Source organism: Lepus europaeus, chromosome 7, assembly GCF_033115175.1.
Source record: "Lepus europaeus isolate LE1 chromosome 7, mLepTim1.pri, whole genome shotgun sequence".
Taxonomy (NCBI): Eukaryota; Metazoa; Chordata; class Mammalia; order Lagomorpha; family Leporidae; genus Lepus; species Lepus europaeus.
Genome location: NC_084833.1, coordinates 81,693,864 through 81,716,658, shown reverse-complemented (window position 1 = coordinate 81,716,658; position 22,795 = coordinate 81,693,864). Strand labels below are relative to the sequence as shown.

Sequence of the window (22,795 nt, the reverse complement as noted above, 5' to 3'; positions counted from 1 at the left end):
ACAGTGTGCATGCAGACCAGCTTGGCAGATGAGGATCTGCTTGTTAGCCTGCAGATTCCTCTCATCCCCAGAAAATCACAAATGACAGAAAAAAATTTGTGACCCCCAAATTATTCTTCTGATGTGCTTGTTGGAAGTGTGAAGGCTTTTTGCAGAAAAGCAGAAAGCAAATTTCAGTGAATCAGTATAGAGGGTCTACCTTATGTAGACTTAAATTAATGTGAGATATATACCTTCATACTCAGAAGTCTGGATGTTACCTTCACACTTTAAACTGCTAATAAGCATGACTTTTCTACTTGTATAGTTAAAGTATAAAGAAAAATAATGTGCATTATTGATGGATGTTTACCTACATTGGCTTTTAAAATATCCATCTTGCTCTCTGAAGAACAAACTGAAGAACAAACCTCTGACTTTGCCATGTTTTCTTTTCATTACCTTTTCCCACGTTTAAAATGAATGCACACTTCCTCTTCACTCTTTATTCTCTCCTTACCTTTACCACTAATACCAGTAAAATTCTCTTGCTGATTGTGAAAACATTCTGTAAAGATTTTCTTTCTTATGACTGCTGTGGAGAAATAGAGCATATTCAACAATACCAGTGGTTTCTTCTGACTATACAATGTTCAGACTTTGTAAGAATTTAGAAAGCCACCACTGTTACCAGTTAGCATATACAAGCTTCCTAATATACTGATTATTATTTCAGTGTACTATTTTATATTGGATAATACCAATTCTTAACATTGGCTTCAGTCATCAAGAGTCATAAAAATTTCATTTTTCAGTAAAAAAGAAAGTGATCTTGATTACAAATGTCACTTGAAATGGCAAAATTGAACAAAAATCCTCTCTGGAGGAAGATACATTCATTACAGGCTTTAAAATATTACTCAAGGGGCAGGTATAGTGGTGCAAGAGCTAAATCATCACATGGGATGCCTGAGTCCCATATCAGAATCCCTGGATATGAGTCCCAACTCTGCTTCCAATCCAGCTTTCTGCTAATAAGACATCCTAATGGTATTCCTTGCTTTGTCCTGGCCTAACTGCTACTGTTGTGGGCATTTGGTCAGTGAACCAGTGAATGGAAGATCCCTCTCTCCCTCTCCCCCTCTCTCCCTTATCCTCTCTCCCCCTCTCCCTATTGCTCTACCTTTTGAATAAACTAAAACGTTATTACTCAAGAATTTCTGCATATTCTGTGCAGGGCACCTAATCAGAGACAATCAAGCAATTGTGGACATGCAACACTGGAACAAATATGAGCAGAAACAACAGCCAATAGAGACAGACACAAAGTTTAACACTAAACTGTGATGATTATGTTTACAGCATTGAAATTTGAAATTTTCAGGAAAGGATGGGAAACTAAAAAAAAGTGACATAAACTTTTGAAAGTGATATAGGCAAGGAAGTATCTAGCAAGGGGAGAGCTGATTTAACCAATCCCTCCCTACAAGCCCATATAATTTACTCCCAACTTTGTGTTGCAGAAAATGGCTGTTTCCACACAACCACCCTGCAGAACCAGCACCTGCTGAAAATACCCAACATGGCTGCTGAACATGTCCACGTGATGACCTATAGCCACTTATATTAAAATTACCAGAGCTGATACTCTACTCCCATGCATCTGCTGCCATGATACTTCAGGGACTTCCTAAAAATGTAAGAAAATGGACAATACTTAAATCCCACCCCTAATGAATGTTCAAATCCTCCACTCTTTCAAAATCATATAAAAAGGATACCCCTGGGCCTCACTGGGTGTGGTTCACTATTGAGCATGCTCATACTCCCTCTCTAGTGTGCACTTCTACTTTGCAAAAAAATCCTATTCCTCTACCATTTCTTATGTCTCATTCTTGAATTTCTTCCTGTATTGGAAACAAGAACTAGGCCCAGCCCTCTGGTGGGAATTTAAAAAGAAACAACATATCTGTGTATATGAGGGAGAAATGGAGAAAGTAGTTGAGAAGATGCAAACTTTCATTAGATAACTGGACAGTCAATAAGTAAAAAGTAAGAACTGAAAAATACTGTAAAGGAAGCAAACGAAATTTGGGACTTATAAAATTGAAATAATTTAGTGGTTTTACTTATAGTAGATTAGATGCAGGTGATGGAAAATTAAAGAACTAGAATATTGGTGAGAGGAAAAGATACAGAATGATGTATGTGGAAGAAAATGATGATAAACACGAAAAGGAGCATGAGAGAGCAGAAGCTATGCTCGGTGCTCAAAGGCGTTTGCAGATAAATAGGTGAGGGACCAAGCAAGGATGCAATATATGAAGTGGTTATGGCTGTGAATTTCCTAAATAGATTATTGACTTCAAGTCCCAGAATAAAAAAGGGTTCTACAAATTCAAGTCTGATAAATAAAAAATACCTCAAAAAATAAGTGATGAAAAGCAAAGAGGAAAATCAAAAAGGAGATAGAAAAAGCCTTCAAAGAAGCAACCATTTGATTGAATGCTGACTTTTCAACCAAAATAGTGAAAGTTAAAATACAGAATTTTTGCAGAAGTAGAGTAATTGTCAGCCTAGAGTTCTATACCTAAGAAAACTTCCAGGGAAGGGAGTGAAACAAAGACATTTCACAAAATGGAGAGACTTCATCACTATCACACTCTAAAGGAAACATCAAGGTCCATTCCTCAGGAAAAATAAATTATCCATGTTTGCAGATACTAGGATAGATGAACATAGTATTTTTTTTTGTTCTAGTTAATGCTATTGGTTGAACTCTGTAATTAACACACAATTATTCTTAGGTGTTTAAATTTAACTGGAAAGTGATCCCTGTTAAATATAAGAGTGGGAATAAGAAAGGGAGGAGATGCACAATATGGGACATGCTAAAGCTGACTTGCCCCAAATGGTGGAGTTAGAAATGTGCCAGGGGATTCCAATACAGTCCCATCAAGGTTGCATGTACCAATACCATCTCACTAGTCCAAGTGATCAATTTCAGGTCACAATTGATCACACTGATAGGTCTAATAGTCAAAGGGATCACACAAACAAGACAAGTGTCTGCTAATACTAACTGATAGAATCAAAAAGGGAGAGAATGATCCAACATGGGAAGCGGGATACACAGTAGACTCATAGAATGGCAGATGTCCTAAACAGAACTCTGGCCTTAGAATCAGCCCTTAAGGCATTCGGATCTGGCTGAAGAGCCCATGAGAGTATTTTAGGCATGCAAAGCCAAGACACTCTGGCAAAAAAAAAAAAAAAAAAAAAAACAAAAACAAAAAAACACCTAAATGAAAGATCTCTGTGAGTGAGATCCCAGTGGAAAGAACGAAGCCATCAAAGAAGGAGGTACCTTTCTCTGAAGGGAGGAGAGAACTTCCACTTTGACTATGACCCTGTCAGAATAAGATCAAAGTCGGCGAACCCTAAAGGCTTCCATGGCCCTGGCACCTTGTGACTAGAGCCTAGGGAGATTACTGATGCCATAAACAAGAGTGTCAAATTGTTAAGTCAACAACAGGAGTCACTGTGTACTTACTCCTCATGTGGAATCTCTGTCCTTAATGTGTTGCCCAATGTGAATTAATGCTATAACTAGTACTGAAACAGTATTTTACACTTTATGTTCTGTGTGGGTGCAAACTGATGAAATCTTTACTTAATATATACTTAATTGATCTTCTGTATATAAAGATAATTGAAAATGAATCTTGATGTGAATGGAATGGGAGAGGGAGTGGGAGATGGGAGGGGTGGGAGTGGGAGAGAAGTTATGGGGGGGGGAAGCCATTGTAATTCATAAACTGTACTTTGGAAATTTATATTTACTAAATAAAGTTTTTAAAAAAAGGATAGATGAACAATAGAAAAAGCAAATTGATCTGTAAATCCAAAGGAATATTGCTTCTCTGAGACAATAATAACAATGATGCATGTTAGAGAGTGGAGAGGGGAGAGAAAGGGGGAAAAGAAGAAAGAACGGAGGAACAAAATGTAGAAGGTGGAGGGAGTTTAAATACAACATAGCATATACATTTGCAGAAGCATGCATGCTGGGGGAGGGTAGATAAAAGTTCATGTCTGAAGTTGATTAATAGGGGGAAGTGGTAGAAGTATTAATACTTGATTTTGATAATTCATTTCTTTATATTATTCTAAGGGAATAGTAAAATCTTATTTCCAAATAAATGTAAAGAACCAAAAATTTTATTAAAAAGATGCCTCCTCAACAAAATTTTAAAAAGGAGCCTAGAATACTACAAATAGGAAGTACGTACATATGTATATACAAATGATTATTAGATATAAATATATCAGGTGCATTTAATGAAAGTAACATAATTATTTGATTAAAAAGCAAAAAGTTCAGACCTTAAAAAGCAAAAGCCAAATGCTTGTTGGTTACATGTAACACATCAAAAGTACATGCATACAAAATACTTAGTGTAGAAGGAGAGAAAAAGATGTGGCTATACCTATACTAGATCAGACAAAATAGATTTTAAGGCTGAAAACATTCCTAGAGATGAGAGGCACTTCATAATGGTAGAAGGTTAGGCTTACTAGGGTAGTTAAGCAGTTCTAAAGTGGTGTGGAAGAAATAACCTGGATTCAAAATATTTAAAGCAATCACAGAATCATAAGGAGAAACTGACAAATTAGCAATGGGAATAGAAGATTCAATGTACCTTTCTCAGTAACACACACTAGGTTAAGACTATAGATGATTAAATAACACAACGACTTGGCTTGTTGGACGTATCTGAACACTGTACTGTCCTAGTTGCAGTATTACAGGGGTGGTAAAGTCAGGTCCGTGGGCCACAGAAGAACTGCAAAATCACTGGATCAGACCCTGCCAAGGCAACCACAGGTAGAAATCAAAATTCAAAAAATCTAAGGCGTTATAATTTTTAAGGAGACAGGATTTTTAATGTCATGTGAATGATATAAATATTCAAATGGCCATTGGCAGATGAAAAACAGCCCCCTACTTTGTAGGAGTCATAAAGCGAATTATAGCAAACTTCAAAGAATAGAAATGGTACAGTATATATATTTTTTACCACAATGCAATTAAACTCTAAACACCAAGAAAAAAACAATCAAATGAGGATACTAATTTGTGTTCTGAAATTAATAAATCTATCAATTTTCAAGATAGTATCAAAGGGAGAATTTTTAAATACATGATAAAAATAGTGTAAAGGAGCTTCAAACAAATTAGTGGGAAAATGTAATGAAATGATGTTTATTTTAGTACAAAATTTTGAAATCCATGCATAGTTTTTTCATAATATTCATTTTCTGTGAACTTTTTGAAGCCCTCTTGTATATATTGAAACATTGGGATGTAGCTAAAGCAATGCTTAAAGAATGTTTGTTCTTCAGTGCATGTATTTGAATAGAAGAAAAACTGAAAATTAATGAGCTTAGGATTAATTTAAAAGGTTTTTTTTTCTTCCCTTTTTTGACAGGCAGAGTGGACAGTGAGAGAGAGAGAGAGACAGAGACAAAGGTCTTCCTTTTGCCGTTGGTTCACCCTCTAATGGCCACCGTGGCCAGCGCACCGTGCTGATCTGATGGCAGGAGCCAGGTGCTTCTCCTGGTCTCCCACCCAGGTGCAGGGCCCAAGCACTTGGGCCATCCTCCACTGCACTCCCGGGCCACGGCAGAGAGCTGGCATGGAAGAGGGGCAACCGGGACAGAATCCGGCGCCACGACCAGGACTAGAACCCGGTGTGCCGGCGCCGCAAGGCGGAGGATTAGCCTATTGAGCCGTGGCGCCGGCCTAATTTAAAAGGTTTATAAAAGAATTACCATTAAGTCTAAAGGAAATAAGGAAAAGAACATAATGACAAGAATTGGAACTAATGAAGTAGAAAAGAAGAACACAAGATCCATAAAAGCAACAAAGCTTATGGCAGTCCAGGGGAAAGGATTTCTAACTTATTATGTGCCCATTACATCCTTTACAGTGTGCTAAAGCCTTTAAAAATGCTGTCTAACTTAATTGACTTAAAAATCAATTTTTTAGATATGTATATAAAATTTGTCTATGTAACGTGTACAATTCAGTTGTTTCACTATATTCACCATAATCACATTGTAATTTTAGAACATTTTCATCCTTACATGAACACATTTCATATTTTTTTTTAAATTTCTTGCTTGATTTAGAGAGCCACTAAAAGAAATGTAAAGATTAGGAAATCTTGGAATAGCTAAGCTTTCTATCTATGTCAGATGCCTGCAAACCAGCCATGAGCCATTCCTACAAATGCAACATGTGTCCCTTTCCTCTGAGCAATTTCCCTAAGTTATTTGGTGACCATGTCTAGAGAAGTGGAACTATCAGCCCCCTTTGTCGTGAAGAGCAGAGGAAAAATAAATGCAGCATTCAGTTTTGTGCAGCCCCGTGCACAGGCCCCTAACACGGGCAAAGAAGGGGTAGAGAATGGCATGATTCTGCCTTGCTTTTGCTCCATGTGAATGTTTTCATCAATTTGTCAGAGGGTGGCTTCTACCCATGTGAGTCCCTGGGAAGTCTGACCAGCTACAAAGTTTTAAATTTCCCCCAAGTTATGAATTAACTTTATATTCCTTAAAACTGGCATTGTACTGCTATGAAGAGTGAGTCCCCAGGTACTACACTGGAAACTTTCCTTGGTGGAAACCAAACTGTTCCCATTTATTGCAAGATGGGCACTAGTTTGTTATTGACTGCTTCAATTAAGTATTCTGGGAAAGTCATTTAGCAGGCAGGACTGAGCCAGAGCCCTGTACCCCTTTTTTCTTAAGATTTATTTGTTTTGAAAATCATAGTTACAGAGAGGGATAGGGAGAGACAGAGAGATGTTTCATAAGCTGGTTACTCCACAGATGGCTGCTATAGCCATTGTTGGACCAGGCCAAAGCCAGGAATCTGAAATTTCATCCAGGTCTCCTATGTGGGTGGCAGGGGCCCAAGTACTTGGGACATTTTCCTCTGCTTTTCCTAGGCCATTAGCAGGGAGCTATATTAAAAGTTGAGCATCCAAAACATGAACTGGTGCCCACATGGAATGCCAGTGTCACAGACAGTGGCTTTATGCCTAATAGCACAATGCTGGCCCCAAGGACTTCAAATTATTAAGGCATCACTGCCCATTCCCACCACTCCCTTGTCCCTCATACTGCCACTGGCAGTCACTGTTATAATTTCTCTGTATAAATATACCTCTTCCTTACCTTTCATATGAATGGAATCTAATGATACATGGTTGTGATGTATTTCTTTCACTTAGAATAGTGATTTCAAGATTCATCCATACTGTAGCATGTATCAATACTTCACTCATTGTTAGGACTGAATAATATTCCATTGCACAGATATACCATATTTTTTACCCATTCAATTGGTTTTCAATTTTTGGCTTTTTAAAATCATGCAGCTGTGGACATCCATGTACAAGGATTTTCAGATCTATGTTTTTCATTTCTCTAGTTGCAAGAATTCATTGTTCTGGATATGAATCCCTAATTGGAGTTATGATTTGCACATATTTCTTCCCATTCTGTCAGTTGTCTTTCAATGGTATTATTGAAACATAACAGAAAAAATTTATGTTTTGATAGAGTCCTAAGAGTTTTGTAGTTTAGCTCTATGACCCTTTTAGGTCTAATTTGTTTTAGGTTCAGTTTTGTGTATATTTTAACTTACACGACAGCTTTATAGGAGAGTGTTATGGTTTGACTGTCCCCAAGGTTTCATGTGTTGAGATACAATCCCCACTATGAAGTACTTATAGGGGGAAAATCTTGATTGGCTCTGGTGTTTGGAGGCTGGGCTTTGGCAAAGTGATCAGATTAGATAAGGCCATTAGGAAGTCATGCCTGAATCCTCGTGTCTTTATGAGAAGAGGAAGACAGGCCAGGCCCACAACATAGATGTGTGCATCTTTTGTCTCTTCCCACCTGGTGCTTGTGTTTCCTTGAGACTGTGCCAGCAACAAGGCCATCGCCAGATGAGGGCCCTGTACCTTGAGCTTCTAGAATAAGAGCCAAAAGAAGCCACTTCACGTTTCTCTTTTTTTCTCTTCTCTTCTTTCTATGTTTGAAGATTCATTTATTTATTTTAAAGTTAGAGAGGGAGAGTGGGAGAGGGATAGCGAGAGAGTGAGAGTTATCTTCCAACCACTGGTTCACTCTCCAGATGGCTGTGGTGCCTGGGGCTGGGCCAGGCCAAAGTCAGGAGCTTTTTTTCAGGTCTCTCACATGGATCACAGGGGCCCAAACACTTGGGCTGTCTTCTGCTGCTTTCTCCAGGCTATTAGCAGGGAGCTAGATTGGAAGTGGCATTGCTTCTTGGTCTTTTGGCTAAGATCAGGTATAGTATCTGTTCTTATCAGATAGGAAGTGGAGCAGCCAGAACTTGAACCAGCACTCACATGGGATGCTGGAATTGTGGGTGACAGCTTAATCCACTAGGCCGCAATGCCGGCCGCAGCCTTTTTTCTTTATAAAGTAGCCTGCTCATGTATTTCATTATAATAATGAAAAATGGACTGATAGAGATGAGCATTTTTATGCAATGTAAATGGGACTCAGAATCTAAATGTGTCCCTAAAGATAAAAAAAAAAAACAGTATATGTTGAAGCCAATATTCAAACTCAAATTTCAAACCAAGTCCAGACACATAATTCAATATAACACAAACCTTGCTTAACATTTATGACATATGAAATCTTAGGTTTGAAGCATGCCTACATTCTGAACCTAGAAAAAGAGCCAGGAATTCCATTTGTTGTCATTTTATTTAAGGATGTATGCATTTAGTGAATTACTATTTAATTACAGTTTTTAGATTAGAGAAAAAGGAAAATAATTTGGCAAATATCTTCTAAGTCTAGAGTTTGTTAAAAAAAAGCATGTACTTCGAGATGAAAACGCATATCAGATGACCAACTAGATTCTCTAAAGCGTGGTTAATGAATCTTATAAACCACATCCCATTACACTTTATTTCTTAATTAAATGCCATATAAACTATTAAAATAGAGTACTGCATTATAGTATAGTAGGTTAAGTCACCACTTGAGAATGCCCACATCCCATGTCAGAACACTGATTCCAGTCCCAGCTCCTCTACTTCCAATCCAACTTTCTGTGCTAATGCACCTGGGAGGCAGAAGATAAGGACCAAAGTACTTGGGTTCCTAACATCCACGTGGGAGGCCCAGATGGAATTCCTGGCTCTTGGCTTCGCCCTAGCCCAGCACTCAATCTCTCTCTCTCTCTCTCGCTTTCTCGCTTTCTCGCTTTCTCTCTCTCTGTTTTCCCTATTTCTCAGTTTTTCAAATAAATACTTTTTTTAAAGTAATAAAATATGCCTTCTGTGTAGCGAATCCAGTAATATCACTAATATCAAAGGATAGCAAATAGATGTCTTAAGCCAGCCTCAAGTAGCAGATCTTTTCTTTGGGTAAAGTACTTATATGGCTCACAAATGAAAAACAGTAATCAGCAGAAAGAAGAAAGTTAAGTGGGGAGAAGGGAATGGCCATACATTTTGAAGATGAATGATTAAAACAGTCTGATGATATCAGTCTGAAATGATAGTTGAATGGGATGGTCATTTGGCATCACTTTTTTTTTTTTTTGGAGAGTTTAAAGCCCATTATTTCCAGCTACTGTAACATAGACTGGGTGGCCTCAGTAATGAACATTCATTTCTCACAGTTTTGGAGGCTGGAAACTTCAGAGATCCACTGTCTGGCCCGTTTCCTGCTGGCAAATGGTCATTTTCTCATTGAATCTTAGCAGAGAAGGGTGGTGGTGTGTGGGGGTGGGGGAAGTGTACTCTGGTGCCTCTTCTTATAAGGGGACCTGTACCATTTATGAGGGCTCCATGCTTATGACCTAACTATCTTCTAGAGGCCTTATGCCTAATCCCATGGACTGGGGGTTAAGATTTCAGCATGTGGATATTGGAGGACACAGACACACAGTCTAAACAAGCAAAGCACAAAAGTACAAAGAGAACGAGAGATACAAAGTAGGAAGAGGTGAACAGGTCGTGAATGCTTGCTTTCTTTCTTTCTTTCTTTCTTTTTGATAGGCAGATTTAGACAGACACACAGAGAGAGACAGAGAGAAAGGTCTTCCTTTCCGTTGGTTCACCCCCCAAATGGCCACTACAGTTGGTGTGCTGCGGCCGGCGTGCTGTGCTGATCCGAAGCCAGGAGCCAGGTGCTTCTCCTGGTCTCCCATGGGGTGCAGGGCCCAAGCACTTGGGCCATCCTCCACTGCCCTCCTGGGCCACAGCAGAGAGCTGGCCTGGAAGAGGGGCAACCAGGACAGAATCCGGTGCCCCGACCGGGACCGACCGGGACTAGAACGCGGTGTGCTGGCGCCGCAGGCAGAGGATTAGCCAAGTGAGCTGCGGCGTCGGCCATGAATGCTTTCTTTCATACAGAAAATCTGACAATGGAGCCCTTGTTCTCCATTTTGGAGATGGCCTAGAAACAACACAGTTTAGAAACTATCCAGAATAAACTTAAACTCTGCCCTCTGACGGTCTTCCAAGAGGTAAACTGAAGGAACCTGAAGCTTCTTCATTGGAAGAAGTTGGCCACAGTCAAAGGAGAGGACAGAGTAAGGTGTGCTGATGTAGTAAATGCACTGACAAGCACATTAAAAGAAAAATTTTCTTTTGGTATACTAAGGCAGACATAGCATAAAGTAAGGATATAAGACAAATGACTCAAGAAGAATTTAGTGAGCTTCATGCAGATACCCTAGAGCAGTGGCATTCAGGGTGTTTTCTTGCTGCTTTTGTAAGATGTACCCTGATTTTCTTATAAAATCTTTCTCAGAACTCCAAGGGTGTGGAATAAATAAAAAACAGTGACTATCTGATCTTAGTGGAAGAATGGCCCAGAACCCAAAGTAGCTCTGTCTCCTCCACTTCCACCCAGGGCACTTTTTGCAGAACACATGGTGAGAAGCCTGCTGCTCTGGAGCAATACAATTCTCCTGTTTTTAAGCATTAAAAATTATTTGCATGCAACGGTGGACTTCATAGGTGGCAGTTATTTTGTTTTTAAGATCTGGCTTGGCAAAAGATAAAAATCTGGTGACTAAACATCATGTGTCATTTTTTAAAAAAAGCAATCAAACTGTTGCGAGTTGAGATGTGTCCTCTCCAAATAAGAAGTTGAAGGCCTAATCCTTAAGACCTCAGAATGTAACCATATTTGGAAATGGGGACTTTACAGAGGTAATCAAATTGCAGTGGGATTATTAGGGAGGGCCCTATTCCAATATGAGGGCTTTTTTTTATTAAAAGGGGAAATTTGGACACAGAGACAGATACAGGTAGAAGGGCGACTATGTGAAGACACAGGGAGAAAGTCACCCACAAGTCAAGGAGTGCCCAGGGCTGTGGGAAGCCAGGAGAGAAGCATGGAGCAAATGCTCCCTCACAGGCTTCAGAAGGAGCCAACCCTGCTGACACCTTGATTTCAAACTCCTGTGCTTCAGGACTGGGAGACTACAGATGTCTGTTACCAAGTGGCCCAGTTTGTAACACTTTGCAGTGGCAGCCCTGGGACATCAGTACATGGACAAAGAGGAAACATGTGGGTGCCTGAAATTGCCAAATGTGGGGATCACTAGGTTAACAGATTTATAAGAAAAGTAATACACTGTCTTTTCCTTGAGAAGAAGGGCAATCAGTCTCAGTAGACTTGCTCCCATTTGCCAGGTCCTAGGCACTGTATGATTTGCCTCATTATCTCACCTAATTCTCATAGCAACACTAAGGTATTTGCTATTCATTAGATCCTTATGGATAAGGAAATTGCATCTCATACAAATTTAATCTTGTACAAGGTCATATTACCAATAAATAAAGGCTAAGTCCTATACAAAAAATAGTGACAGCTAGTATTATTGAGCATTATCTTTTCTTTTTTCCTTAAGATTTATTTATTTGAGATACAGAGTGACAGTGAGGGGGGAAGAGAAGGAGAGAGAGATGCCTTCGATCTGCTAGTTCACTCCCCAAATGCTTGCAAAAGCCAGGGCTGGGCCAGACTGAAGCCAAGAGCCAGGGATACCATTTAGATCTCTCATGTAGGTATCAGGAATTCAAGTATCTGGGCTATCACTCAATGCCTTCTTGGGCTCATTAGCAGGAAGCTGGATTGGAAGTGGAGCAGCTAGGACTCAAACCATCATTCTAACTTACATGTGATGCCAATATTGCAAGTGGCATCTTTAGCTGCTGTGCCACAATACTGGCCCCCTTTCATTTTTTTAAGTAGAATTAACCTCAAGACATTTTTTCCACAGGTGTTTTGTGATTTGTTTTCTTACTTTAATCTTTATATAGTTTTGGTTGCTATTGCAATATTTTCTGGTTAGTCATTGCTGGTGGAAATGAATGTAATTAATTGGTGTAAGATGTATATCATTGTGCTAAGAGTAAAGGTTATAGATCCACATCCTTTGAAGTTTCACTCCTTTATCTATTATCTTGGAAAAGATATTTAAGCTCATCTTTGTGCCTTGGTTACTTCATGCATATAATGGGGATTATAGTAGCAATTCACTCCTATGGTCATTGTGAGAATTAAATGAATTAATATATTTACATCATTAAAACAGACCTAACTTAAATGTCAGCTCTCAGAGCTATTATTCATTGTCATTATTCAATTTGATAGATGATCAAGTCTTTAAAAAATTTGTTTTCTCTTTTAGCCAGAGACAGGTTTTCCTGCTTCAGGCAGGAAATAAAAGATAACATTAGAAACAGACAAAAAAGAAAAAAAAAAAAGAATGCTCAATATATTAACTTAAAGTTTAGCTACAACTGAAATCATTGGTAATATACACAGCTTATTAATGACATTCTGTATTTATGAAAACATGTTCTAAAAACCGTGACAGCTAGTCAAACATGGACAAGGAAAAATTTTTTAATAACACAATTTTTAAGTTTATTTACTTGAAAGGCAGAATAATGGGGGGGGGGGAGAAAGAGAGAAAGAGAGAGATTTTGATTTTCCATCCACAGGTTCATTCCCCAAATGCCCACAACAGCCATTTTGGGCCAGGCCAAAGCCAGGATCCTAGAACTTCATTCAGGTCTACCTTGTGGGCAGCAGGAATCCAAGTAATTTGGCTATCATCTGCTAGCCCCTAGTGTATACATTAGCAGGAAGCTGTATGGGAAGCAGAGGTAGGATTCAATCCCAGGCACTCTGATATGGTATGTGAGCATCCCAACTAGCGGCATGGCCCACTGGACCACAAAGCCTGCCCCTAATAAAACAGTTCAACAACACAAAAGTTTTCTTCAATTCGCCTTAACCAGGAAGATGCAATGACAGCTAGGTGTCAATTTGGCAGAGAGAATGGTATAACCGAATTGATCCCACTGGTGTCATAAAGCAGGTTTAAGATTTCTAACTTTAGATTTCCAACTTTGGATTCAGCTGCTTGGTGAGCCCTGAATAAGGTCTTTATAGCAGAGCCTGTATAAACCAAGAACCTTCATGAGGACATAGATGGTTCCTTCTGAAAGGCGCATTCCTATTTTAGATTGTGTATTTTTCTCCTTCAAAGACATTATTTTACTCTTTTTTTTTTATTAAACTTTTATTTAATGAATATAAATTTCCAAAGTATAGCTTGTGGGTTACAATGGCTTCCCCCCTCCCATAACTTCCCTCCCGCCCGCAACCCTCCCCCCTCCCGCTCCCTTTCCCCTTCCATTCATGTAAAGATTCATTTTCAATTCTCTTTGTATACAGAAGATCAATTTAGTATATATTAGGTAAAGATTTCAACATTTTGCCCATATAGTAACATCAAGTGAAAAAACTACCATTGGATTACTAATTATAGCATTAAATAGCAATGTACAGCACATTAATGACAGAGATCCTACATAATTTTTTTTTCAAAATAATTAATTTTCTATGCCATTTCCATTTTAACACCAGGTTGTTTTTTTTTTTTTCATTTCCAATTCATTTTACTCTTTTTTAATACTTCATGGGCTTAGTATAGGAAGTAAATGGATTGTGGATGTAAAGTTCTTAACACAGTTGTTAGCAGTGAAAAAAAATAGCTCTTATATTATTATACTTTCTGGAAAACCGAAACATTAACTTTCTATCAGAAGGAAAATGGAGATGATTTAATATTAGCATTCAGTACCTTTGGGTTTCTTTTGGAAATGTTTCTTTTTACTTCTCATATTTTTTAAAGTTAGTTGGCTATGTCAAGGGTCTCAGATATTATCAAGGTTTGATTTTCAGTTTTAAAGAGCAAAACAGTGAATACTAATAAAAAAGAAACATGGAAAAAGGTCCAAAAGAAACTTGAAACCATATTTGACAGTTTTGTTATCAAAAAATAGTGATGTAGTCGATTTATTCCTGAGTTGGGAAAATAAATGCCATTTAATGACATTGGTGTGCGTTTGTTCTCTAGAAAAATCACACAAAAAATCTTGGAGCTCAGCTCTGTGGGGAACCATCCAACCATCTCACTTTCATCACTTCTGGAGAAGTCTGCAATCCTGTCTCCTGAATTACAAACATGAAAGAACAGATGGTATAAAGGAGAATTCCCACAGCATAGTAATTTTTGTTCAGCCCTTGAAAAAGGACAGAAGCTATCTCAACTTATTATGTAATCTTAACCAAACTGTGTGTGCATGGAAATGTGGTATTTATATTCCATCTATGCTGTAAAAGGATTTTAAAGTAGTTCATAATAGAAGACTTTAAAAAAGGATAATAAAATTAGAATAGAAAAAAAGAATGATATGGAAAAAAGACTATTACCAATTTACAGGAATAGGATGGTTAATGTAATTAAAATAAATTTTGTTCTGAACTTCCTGGAACCTCAGAAAAGGAGTCTCATTATAAGAAAGACAGATGTATTATAATCCTCTTGTAAGAACAGAAAAATGGAAGAAATGTGGAGTGCCTAGTGTTTGCATGGTGCTCTCTACTGCATTTTTTCATCCACTGATAAATCCAAGAAAGTAAAGGAAAGCCCTTTTTTAAAAAAGATTTATTTATTTATTTGAAAGTCAGAGTTACACAGAGAGAGGCAGAGAGAAAAAGAGGTCTTCCGTCCAATGGTTCACTCCCCAGATGGCTGCAATGGCTGGAGCTATGCCGATCTGAAGCCAGGAGCCAGGAGCTTCTTCCGGGTCTCCCGTGTGGGTGCAGGGGCCCAAGGAGTTGGGCCATCTTCTACTTTCTCAGGCCATAGCAGAGAGCTGGATCAGAAGAGGAGCAGCCAGGACTAGAACCAGTGCTCATATGGGATGCCGGCGCTTCAGGCCAGGGCATTAACCCACTGCACCACAGCACTGGCCCTGGAAAGCCCTTTAAGACACCGACTCCCAACCCATCCCATGCCATTGGGCCAGAGTATAGCATAGATGGACCAAAAGCTGAACTAACAAGACATCGTGCAATGCCTGTCTAACAGATTTGTTTCTTCCACTTAGTCAATGGTTTTTGTTGTAGTGCTGATTGGTGTTTTATTTGGGCTAAAGTGAATGGACCAATTGTTTTGATATGATCAAATCCAGCCTCTATCATTTTGGATGATACAATTGATTGCTCATAACAGGAACACAACTGAATAGTCTTATTCCATTTTCTCTCTTTCCTTTCCTCACTGCAGAAGGTTATTACTATCATTGCCTCACAGGAAAAGAAATCTGGAGCTAGACAGAGATGAACCAGCCAGGTTCTTAAAGGCAAACGGAATCTAATCATTTCTCTGTTTTCATTCCATCAGGCACAGTGGGTGGCTTGTTCCTTTGAAAGATGGATGCGTCATTTTGGCCTATGTCTTTGTTCTGGGCAGGAAGAAGTTTGGAAGTGGCCACCTCCCCTAGGGAACCTGGGGAAGGAAGCATCTCAGCTGGGTGCTGTGACATCCCTAACAAAATTGGGTGTTGGTGGAGAAGGAAAGAAGAATGGATACTGGGTATGAAATTAACAGTATTTGTTTTTCTTTACCTTCAAAAGCAATAAAGTAAGGCATACTGCCTTTCCCAGATTTCCAGAAGGCAAGGTTTGTTTTCGTTACCTTCAAAGGCATATTGCTTTTCTGAATTTCCAGAAGGCAAGGTTTGTGTGTGTGTGTGTGTGTGTGTGAAGGAGTGTGACTTCTGAATCTCCTCTGGATATTTAAAGGTAAATTTTATTTTAAAAAAGTTTTAAATTATAGAAAAAATGAGAAAATCATAAACAGGGTTTCTTTAGCCCCTCCAACCCAAGTTCACCTAACATCTTACTGTATGGCACATTTGTTACAGTCATGAAATACTACAGATAATATATTAATTAAAATACATAGTTTACTCATGTTTTTCAGGTTTTAGCATATTTTCTGTCCTGAGATCCCACCCAGAGCCCCCAGTGAGATGCCCTGACTCCTCATATTCTTCTTGGCTGCAACAGTTTCTCAGAATTCTCACCTTGCTAGTTTGGGGGAGCACTAGTCATGAACTTTGTAGGATTCTCGTCACTTAGAATTTGTCTGGTTTTCTCAGGATTTGACCAAGGCTATTTGTTCTTGGAGGAAGAAAACTGAAGTAAAGTTCCATTTCCATCACCTGCTCCCAAGGCAGCATGATTTATCCTTTGGAGACAGACCTTGATCCCCTGACTGAGGCAGTGTTTGTCAAGTTTCTCCAAACTGCAAAGTCACTCTTCTTCATCTCTGCCTTTCCATCCTCAGTCTTGGGAAGGAAGTCCCATCCCTAAGGGGTGCAAAGTATGTCTACTTTGAGGGCAGATTTGGAATTCTTAGGCAACAGACATCTGTTCTTTATTATATGTTCATGTGGACTAATGAGTATTTATTTTATACTTTGGGTTATAACCCAATACTGGTTTGTTTGTTTATTTATTTATTTCGCTCAAATTGTTCCAAGTTTGGCCATTGGAAATCCTTTCGCTGGCTCCTGTGTAGCTTGTCACACCCCCATCAACATATCACATATTACATCCCCATCAAAATATGACACCCCCATCAACATATGTTTTTATCAGTTGATTTTTCAGGGGGGCACTTTATTCCTTACACTACAAGGTGCTCCAGACATTTCTTGATATTTCCTACCCGAGTTCTAGAAGCATCCATTTTTCAAGGAAGAAGACAGGATTTTTATAATACTATTTCCCCCCTTTTACAACTGTGAGGTGATTGATGAAGGTCAGGCAGCTTGATTAAGTTTCCAGAGCTTATTGGTAATAAAATCAGTATAAGAATCTCAGTTTTTTCCTCCTAGACCATAATTTTCATTTGCCTATTTAATAATTCTTAACAGGATTTATGCAAAAATTTCAAGTTAGCAAGGACATCCTAAAAACCCTTAGCATAGAAGCCCAGACATGTCTGGGAGACTTGTGAAGTTGTACATGCTGAAACCTTGTAGCTGTCACAGGCCACAGGAAAGGAAGAAATATTATGGAAGTATTGGGAAGATTTACGGGGAAACCTTGGTTAATTCACCTAGAAGCTGTTACTATTTTTTCCCCCAGAGAATCAGGATCTCTATGGGAGTCTGAGTAGTTGTTGAAGTAGGAAGGAGCCCCTGGCAGGAATTCAATCTCTGCCAGGACTACAGGGATCCGGTGACTGCAGTCAGAGGGGCTGAGGTTACACCTCAGGGAGCTGGCTCTGTCTATGTAAGCATCAAGTTCTCTTGTTCATGATTTGAAGTCCTGCAGGAAATTATGGAAATCTCTGGGAGAGTGCTAGAAAATGGCTCAAAGAATTTAGGACACATTGGACCTAAGGTTGGCCTTTTGAATCAACTTGGAGATTGCTACAGAGGTGTCTGTGTGATTGAAAGCCCTCAGACATTTGGGAGATAGGATGTACTCATTAGAACAGCATGGGGGTAGGATATTAAAACTTCTACACCAGGATAGAAACATGCAGTGTGCTTTCTTCTGTGAGTAGAACTCATTACTGTTCACATCCTAGCATGTGTCAATCAAGATGGACTGATGGGCTTTATCACCCTGTACTCTGTTCCCCACTGGTTTCCTTTCTTGAAGAGATTCCCTGGAGTCCTGATCTGAAGTCCCCCAAGGAATTGCTGTTCTCCTACTTGAGTTTAATTTCTTTGTGACAGTTCATTGCTGCTTGAATTGTACCTGTTTAAAAAGCTCTTCTCATATGGACTCTGTTACCTGCATGTTCCAAGGCCCACAAAAAGTAAGATCAAAGTTGGTGCTAAATCATTTCCATCAGTTTGTACCATAGTCTCTATTTTCCTCCATGATTCCATCATCAATGAAAGATATGCTACATTCTTAATCATGATTTGATTTGTCCCAATTCCCAGGAGGCACAACGCACTGAATACCAATAGAGTAGTTGTCTGAGTTCTATATGATAAATAAGGTCACTTCTGAACTTCGTATCTGAGAGTGTTTAGCAACGCACCTTCATAAGTCTAGGGAGCATCTGTATTGGTCTGGGTCCAGCCAAGAGATAGAAATATGCCAGGTATTTTGTAAGAAGAGAATTTAACACAAGGGAATGTTAGCCAGATATAAATATAAATTGTTTACTAGGTAAATAAAAATTCAAAGGAGAACAGTGAGGTATCACAGAAGTAGCAAATGCAGAAAGCAGCTAGAACCCTGGGCTGGGGCCACGAGGGGGAAAGCTTGGAATTACTAAAGCTTAGTAGCTGGAGGAAGGGCCCCTGCTAAGCTGTAACTCAGAGCTCTGGGACGGCTGCCGCTTAACCGGGTCTGGCATTTCTGTGTTTAGCAGAGTGACCCTGAAGACTGAGATCGGTCCTCTGAGGAGTGGGTACCGACTGACCAATGTCAGGGTGTCTGAGGAGTAGAGTAAGCCTGTCTCGGGAAGTTTTGGAAAACTGCTTCCGAAAGGAACTGCCGCTGGCAGAGAGAAGGAGCTACATTTTTGGCGACTCTGCTAGGAATCTAGGAATGGAGGTCAGACTCTGCAGAGTGGTGGTTCTGAGAACCGGCTCTCGACCAGAAGGATTGGTTCACATCCCAGCCCTGCAACTTTCTAGCTCTGTGGACTAGAGGAAGTCAAGCAACCTCTCCTAGCCCTAGTTTTCCCATATACAAAATGGGACTGGCATTCCTTATCTGATATTCCTCATTTGAGGCTCAAGTGGGATGGTGTATGTAAAGGAGTTGGCAAAATCGCTAGTATGTAAACCTCAATTCACTAGTACTGCTACTGCTATTGATAAATGCAGGAGGGTTTAAATCAGTGGTCTTCCACCCAGGGCACATTGGGCAATTTCTGAAGATACATATTATTAAAGATTTGTTAATTTACTTATTTGGAAGGCATAGTAGTAGAGAGAGACAGTGCACACGGGCAAGAGGAGTTTTCAATCTGCTGGATCATTCCCCAAATGGCTGTAACAGCCAGATGTGGGCCAGGACAAGGCCAGGAGCCAGGAACTCCATCCAGTTTCCCATATGAGTGGCACGGGCCCAAGAATTGGGCCATCTTCTGCTGTATTCCCAGGAGCATTAACAGGAAGCTGGACTGGAAGCATAACTAGGACTCAATCTAGCACTCTGAAAGTGGTCCCTGGTATCACAAACAGAGGTTTAACCTACTGTGCCACCATGCCAGCCCCTTCTGGAGATATTTTTGATTGTCATGGCATGAGGGCAGTGCTACTGGCATCTAGTGGTTAGAGGCCAGAGACACAGCTTAACTTCCTACAATGCACAGGAAAACATGACTGTATGACTCAAAATATTAACACAGCTAATATTAAGAAAACCTTGTTTTGGGGCCAGCACTGTGACATAGTAGGCTAAGCCTTCTCCTGAAGTGCTGGCATCTCATATGGGCACTGATTCATGTCTTGGCTGCTCCTCTTCCAGTCCAGATCTCTGCTAATGTTCCTGGGCAAGCAATGGAAGACAGCCCAAGTTCTTGGGCTCCTGCACCCACATGGGAAACCTGGAGGAAGCTCCTGGCTTCACATCTGCCCAGCTCCAGCCATTGTGGCCATTTGGGTAGTAAACCAGCAGATGCAAGATCTTTCCATCTCTCTCTCTCTCTGTAACTCTACCTCTCAAAGAAATAAAATAAAATCTTAAAAAAAGAAAGAAACCCTGACTTATATAAAAGCAAGAACTGTGGTCTAAGATACCTTAACTGAGCATGGGGAGAGTTCTGTGAAGACTAGGATAGTCTGGGCACACCATGGAGAAGGAGAGTCTAGAAGAATGAGTAGATTTGGACAGAATGGATTAAGGGGAGCATTCCAGGTATGAGGATGACAAGAGCAAAGGTTTCCAGGTAGGACCCTGTTTTCTTATCCTTCATTACTAAGCTGCACATCCCAAACCCTATAGGCATGGTGTGAGCCACTGACTCAGAGAGGGAATGCCAACTATTATTCTCTGTTCAGGTGGCTTCTGACAGAGATCTAAATCATCTTTCATCAAAATGAGGGGGAGATGTCCCTTCAGGATGTATGCCTGCATCATCTGTCCTGTCAATCAATATTTTCACACAATTAAGAGTTCAGATTTAGAATAACTTCAGATCATAGTAGGGGCACAGCAGACATCACTACCTTTCCAGGGTCCTGCCTTCTAAAGTCACTTCTCCTCCAGGGACCCAGGGACCCTCCAGAGTAATGGCTTTCACAGGAAATCAATCACTCTGACCAAACTAGAGATGGCTTGCCAAGTCACTTGGGCTTTGGAACCAATCTCATTCAAATAGCTCCACAGAATTATTATTAAAATATTGTGATCATGGTCAAGGCTATAATATATGAGTTTCTTGAGAGCTTTCTTATTTTAAAAGAATGGAGAGGATACTTAAAGAGGAGTCAGGAGAGGAAGCTGGGGATTCAACTCTGCCACCAACAAACCCTGTGACTTCCCTGGAATAAGTTCATGAACACTTGCTTGCATTAGGTTTCCGCAAGCGAAAAGTAAAGCCACTGGAAAAATGCTTACTTAGGTTAACTCAGAATCTAAATTTCTAAGATCCTTTCTTTTCAGAATCTAAGATTCCAATATCTTCTGTAGTAATGTTAGCAAACACTGTGTAAGTTGTTTTGTTTGTTTTGCACCTGTCTTTTCCTGTTAGTGGGGAGACTCCACGGGGGCAGTGAATTCAGTTTGCCTATGGCTGTGTCCCCAGTGCCTAGAATTGTCCTGTCTTATTATAAGCAAATATCTGTCAAAAGTTGGATTATCTCAAATATTTCAGGGCCTATGGATGGAGAGAGAAGAAAATGGAGAAAGAACAACAAATGTTGGAGAATTCAGATTAGAGTGATAGCAGAATAAAGAAAAGATGACAAAAATGTTACTTTCGGAGCTGAAGTTATGATGCAACAAGCTGCCGCCTCAATGCCACGCATCTTGTATGAGCCCCACTCCCGGTCCCGGCTGCTCCACTTCTGAGCCAGCTCCCTAATCATCCACCTGGGAAAGCAGTTTTTAATTACTAATGATATAATTTTCTCTACCACACTTCTCACTTCAGGGAAAAAATTTGCCATATAGTCATTTTTTTACCAGGCAGTGTCAATGTTACCAAATAGCCTCAAGGAAAAACAATGAAGAGTTTCTCTGTATCTCAGTAAAAGAAAGCAGGGTCTTACCTGGAAAACTTTGCTCTTGTCATCTTCTCCTTAATCCACCCTGTCCAAATCTACTGAGATTTGAGAGTGACCCTATCCTTCTGGGAAAAAGGATAGTGCTGTTTATGAAAGTTGATATTTTCCTTTTTCTTTAGCAACCCTACTTCTGTTATTGTCGAGGTCTCCATACTTTCCCTTTACTATTTATTTATTTATTTATTTATTTTTTTCCTCTCTTTTTTTTTTTTTTTTTAAGGGCAAGATGGCGGAATAGGAAGGGAGCACATTGATATTCTTCGGCAAGATACAGGTTAATAAAAGTGGAGATACTGCAGGGTCAAGGAAGAGTAGGGGAAGAAACAGCAGAGGAAACTCTTCCGGAACTAGTGATTCACAGTGGACCTGCGTGGAGAGCGTGGGAGCCCAAGTTCGGGACACCAGCGGCAGACTCAACGCACCAGCGCTGGAACGCGAGGTGAGCCGAACCGCAATAGCCCGAGACACCAGCAGGCAAGCGGAAAGAGGAGGCTAGAGGGAACGAGGCTTGACACTCCGTGGGGAAAAATTCACCAGGCTAACTAGAAGAGAGAGAGGAAAAAAAAAAAAAAAGTGACCGAAACGGACACGAGTTTCTCTCTCTCCGCTCACCCCTCAAGGGCGAGCAAGACAAAGAGCAGGCGCCATTTTGGACATACGTCATAAGCAGGGCGACCTCAGGTCTGCACCAGCCCTGAGCCTAGCAGAAAAACCTGACTCTGTGGGGAGGGGTGAAATAACAGGAGATTAGGATCTAACTTGGCAACCCAGTGGGAGACTGCAGGAGAATTGGAGCCCACACTGAGGGCAGCAGAGATTCCCTGTGTGGTCCTTGGGAAAGAGCTTCCGATCTCTGGCTCCTGTGGGTATATCATTTGCCTGCTAACTACCTCCAATTATGTTCAGCTGTGCGGAATTACTTCCCTTTCGAATCAAAAAAAAAAAAAAAAAGAAAGAAAGAGAGATTTACCACGCCTAACCTGGGAGTGTCATCTTGACACACCCTCAGCCCTGAGGAACCAAACACAGCTCTCAGTCCACACCCATCTCAAGCCTCTAAGGCTCCACTGAAAGCAGACAGTCCACTTAATCTAGAATCATAGTATAACAAG

General features: G+C 40.1%; 1 protein-coding gene and 1 pseudogene across 1 annotated transcript in view; both read left to right on the top strand.

Moving 5' to 3' along the window:
* Positions 1-22,795, top strand: part of LOC133763867 (small ribosomal subunit protein eS25-like) — a 38,647-nt gene that overhangs the window by 15,161 nt on the left and 691 nt on the right. The gene's annotated exons all lie outside the window — the stretch shown is intronic.
* On the top strand, positions 8,333-8,546 carry LOC133764900 (U2 spliceosomal RNA; annotated as a pseudogene).